The sequence below is a fragment of the Arachis ipaensis genome, chromosome B03 (genome assembly GCF_000816755.2).
Source record: "Arachis ipaensis cultivar K30076 chromosome B03, Araip1.1, whole genome shotgun sequence".
In the NCBI taxonomy this organism is placed as follows: domain Eukaryota; kingdom Viridiplantae; phylum Streptophyta; class Magnoliopsida; order Fabales; family Fabaceae; genus Arachis; species Arachis ipaensis.
Window position 1 is genome coordinate 27,527,434 of NC_029787.2, and position 5,024 is coordinate 27,532,457.

Consider the following 5,024-nt stretch of genomic DNA (forward strand, 5'->3'; position numbering starts at 1 on the left):
CAAATAGCCTTAGAAATGAGTTGGATCTGGGCCTAGAAAGCTCAGAAATTGCCACCAGCAAATTCACTTTAATGAGGTCACATGACCAATGTCACGCGTGCGCGTGGCCAACGCATGTGCGTCGCTGGCAAATTTTCTCCTCACGCGTATGCGTGGCCCTAAATTCTCCAAATGCTCATTTCTTCATGAATTCTCCACTTGCATGCTTTTCTCTTCACTTATTCCATCCAACACTTGCCTTATGAACCTGAAATCACTCAACAAACACATCAAGGTATCGAATGGAATTGAAGTGAATTAAATTTGGCTATTTAAAAGCCTAAAAAGCATGTTTTCACTCTTAAGTACAAATTAGGAGAAATTCACAAAACTATGCTATTTCATTGAATAATTGTGAGATAAGTTGATAAAATTCCCTAAATTAAGCACAAGATAAATCACAAAATTGGGGTTTATCAGTATGTCCCCTGTATGCGTACGCATGAAAGGACATTTGGCCAAAAATTTGGCTAAGTCTGAAATCTGTAGAATTTCAATTTAAAACCTCAAACTTTCGACGCGCATAACTTTTTCGTTTTAAAATATTTTTCATCCATTTTTCGAACGGTGTAAATTTCACGGACCCAATTTTTATACAAAATAAGTTTGAAATTATTTGGAGGTCCGGAAGCCAAGTTTTGGCTCACCAAAATTCGGTCAAAAACTAATTTTTCCAAGCTCAAACCTCAATTTTATTATGACTACATTCAATCCCCATAACTTATATATATATCCAGTACAAACACACTTCATAGCAATCCTATACAACACCACTAACCACTTATCATATCACAAACCATTATACTTCTATGTTTACCCAATTCACACCTTGAACTTCTTATTTCCAACAATAAAATCACCAACATGTTATCATACATACATATAATCAATATCACCAATTTATCAACAATATTAAAACACCAAGGAGGCATTATATCCCCACCATAACCATAATCACCAACACATGTTTAATCCCCATCATCAATCGATATCATAATTACTAAACATTCAACATACATAATCATTCCATCTTATCCTATGATTCTCTAACCTAAGTTTTCACAGAACATTATATATTAAATATGGGAAACCTAAACAATACCTTGGCCGATTTTCCGAATAACCCAAGACATGCCACCAAAGCACCAAACACAGTCCAGAAGGTCCAAAATCACTAATGCACGTCACCCAAACTCCATCGAATTCCAAAACTCACAATTCAAGCTCCAACATATACATATATACACCTAAATTTACATATATCACACATACATACACAAACTCAATACTTAATACACAAATTCAAGGAATTAACTAGGATTAGTGATCCTTACCGTATATGTGATTCAATTAAGCCAAAACCTACCAATTTCTCAAGTCCGTTTGATTCTAAAACATCAAATTAACCAAAATCTCAATACCCCAAAATCTCAACATTTTCAAACTGAAGAAGAGAGAATAGAAACTGAGAATATGATTTTCTCACCCTGAAAGGTACTGAGTTTGATAGAGCTCGTCACTACGAACGCGTGGTTGCAAACGGTGCGACAATCGAAACTCCGGATCGAAAGTTATGGCAAATTGAAATCAAAGGAAGGGTTTAAGGTTCTTATTTGCTCCCCCATACCCCCATTTCAGCATGATTCCCTATTCTTGAAGGGAGGAGTGGCTGAAAGCATGGTTTTATATAGGGTGGAGTAAGTGGGTTTGGGATTTGGGCCCAATACAGGCCCGGTTTATTCGGTTCGGTCTGTTTGGCTTAATTTTGAGTCAAATTTTTTAAAATTAGTGTCAAAATTCTTATTTTAATTTTCTCTATCATATTAAACCATAAAAATCATATTTCTAATTATCTTGATTAATAATTAATTTATTGACTAATTATTTACTAATTTCTCGAATTTTACACTTAATTCCTTGATATGTTAATTCTCTTAAGCAAATGAAATATTCTAATTTGTTGGACAAATTCCATCTAAAAAATTTTTTAGTAAGACTCAAAAAAATTACACAATCACACAATCAAATTATCTATATATCCCTAGATAAATGTTAATTAAACTATGGTGTTTATCACTTGAAAAAGCTTACATGTGAATTTTTCATAAATCTTAAATTGTAGACAATTTACATCTTCAATTAAGGAAAAATTATGGTAAAACTCAATTAATAGAAATAGAAACTTGCATTAAGAAAAAAGAGGAGTGTTAGGGCCAACAAGTTTTATGATTTGTAGCTATTAATTAGTTATTATTGGTGTTTTTAATGGTGTGAGATTTCATCTAATAGTGTAGGATTACTCACTTTTCTAGTTTTTTTTTATTAGTTAAGTGTTAGCCAAATTTTAATAAAAATGCTGGCCTTAGACTTTCTCAAAAAAATATCAATGTAACATCGTGGTAGTTAATCTACATCCTCAATCTAGCTATACATATTTAAAGTAAAGCAAAAAAAAAGAGAAAAAAAAATAGCAAACTTTATGGTCTTCTTGTCCCCGTTGTAACAAGACGAAGCTTTCAATCCTTTTGAAGATGACATTTCTTTTCTTTTCTCTCTGTTACCTCTTTTGATCATGCTTTATTGTGTCTTAGAATGATTTAATATGTAAAAATTAGCTATTTTTAGGATACAGTACTACGTTTAGCCTTATTACGAATTATTGTACTGACGCTATGTTGGGGTTGGTAAGTTAGTGGCACGACAAAGTGTTTTGGTTAACATGGTATTTTTTTTATTACGACAGTTCCAAAAAATATTGTTATCTTATGATACCGTTTTAGTATATTATGAGATAGTTTTTAAAAAGGTTAAGTACAATTTTAGTTTTTAAAGTATAGGTCGAAAATTTTTTTTGTCCCAAATTTTTTTGTATATAAAATCGTCCATAAAATTTAACTTGGTTTTAAAACCATCCTTACTTTAGGGACCAAAATCGTACGAAAGTGACGGCGAAAGTGAAGGTAGAGGTGGATCATGGATAGCTTCTTCTTCTTCTTCCCTTCCCCCTTTTTCTTCTTCCCTTCTTCCTTCTCCCTTCTCACAATTTTCGACCAATAACTTAAAAACCAAAATCGTACTTAACTCTTTTTAAAATTACCACAATTACCATGTTAAAAAGGCAATTTTTGTAAACGTATATAAGGGCAGATGGATCCGTGTTTTAATCATGTTAAATGGCTAAAACGACAGTTCTAAAATTGTATAAAACAAAGTTATATCTATTATTTTATTTTGACAAAGTTAAAAAGAGAATTTTTTTAAAATAGTGATTCTTAAATTTCCATCTCATACAAAAATAAATAAATAAATAAATAAATAAAAGATATAATAATTTTCTTTAAACTCAGCGTAATACCCATAAAATGGTCATCATTAGAAACCACTGTAATACTCCAAAAATTTTAAAATCTCACCATGATCAGAAATCAAAACTCATAAATCATTAAAAAAAAAAATTCAAACTTAATGTATAATTCTTGTGGAAAGGCCAAGTGACTGGAAAAGGACTGCCTCTGGTCAGGTGGGAGGTCGCCATAACTCCTAAAAAGGCAGGAGGATTGGGTCGGAAGGCCTTGGCTAACAATGAGGCGTCCTTTGGTGCAGGGCTTTGGTGGGTATGGAGACATAGGTGCAATGACATATTCAACACTGACAACCCTTGGACAGACCATAAGGTTGTTGCCTTGGCCAGAATTATCGCCAAGGACTTACAGATTTACAGGAATCGAAACAATGCCTTTATGTCTCTCCAAAATTGCTTGTGTTGGGAACCACCGGTAGGCAATGGTTTTAAAGTTAATTGTGATGCAAGCTTGTATATGGATTCAAATTTAGCGGGATTTGGGTGTATTATTAGATATTCTAAGGGAGATTGGATCTCGGGCTGCTCTGGAAGCATTCCCCCTTGGTCTATAATCAGATGTGAATTATTTGCTGCTTGGAGGGGGCTGGTTTTAGCTTGGGATTGCGGTTTGAGGGATATTATATGTGAAACAGATTGCCTTGACATTCTGCCCATCATGCATGAGCTTACAAGTGGGTATCCATCTGAAGTAACAGATTTGGTTCACAAGATTCAGGAGCTTTTATCTCGTCCTTGGCTTGTTCACGTTGAATGGGTGTCCCGAGAAGCAAATAGAGCTGCGGATTGGATGGCTAAATATGGTGCCAAGAGTAACTCTAATCATGTTATTTAGTCTGAGCCTAGTGTTGATCTCCAACGAATCATCCGCTCGGATTTAGAATAGTTTTTGCTTTGTTTCTTTCCTTGTTTAGTCACCAAAAAAAAAAAATTCATACATAGTCAACAAAAACCAAAAGTCATAAACTATAAACAAATAATCAAATAAAAACATGGTTTTAATTCATACACTGTCTTAATATATGGTCTTAATACATAAGGTCTTGATCGTGAAGGATTATACTACCTTATTTTTTTCGCTTTAAAGGGCTTACTTCCTAGCTTGTTCGACAATAAAATTTAATTTTCTTAATTCAATTCCTACAACAAAAATATAATTCATAAACATAATAAAAAATATAAATTTAAGAACGTTTCTCAGCTTTCATTCATTTCAAATTCAATTGGTAATGTCATATGATCTTTTATTTCAATTCATTTCAAATTCATTGGTTAGTGTCATATTTCATTATAATTTTTAGAGGAATTTTCAACATTTAGAGAATTAAAAATGAATAATTTTAGTTTTTCTCATAGGAGTGGTTTTGTTCATGATGATGAAGAAACAAACAAGAAGAGCTAGTAGCCACAGCCAGACTTGCTTATCAAGCAGAGTTATAACCTCAAGGACACACTTAATACAAGAATAAAATAAGTACTTAGCAAAATACAAAATGTTAAAAAATATCATTCATATTCAGAAATTCCTTGTTGGTTGGCATCTTAGTCAAAAGTGTCTTTATATCTATAATTTTTTTTATTTGTAATAGTCTCAATAAATTATCTTTTGAATCTCAAAATATCT

The 5,024-nt window shown here is 32.6% G+C and overlaps 1 long non-coding RNA gene across 1 annotated transcript; it reads right to left on the reverse strand.

Annotated features, from left to right (window-relative positions):
- On the reverse strand, nt 433-1,671 carry LOC110269614. Its single transcript, XR_002358385.1, has 3 exons — nt 1,526-1,671; nt 1,374-1,428; nt 433-1,286 (listed from the first exon to the last, which is right to left on the reverse strand). It is a non-coding gene; the product is annotated as an uncharacterized LOC110269614 (long non-coding RNA).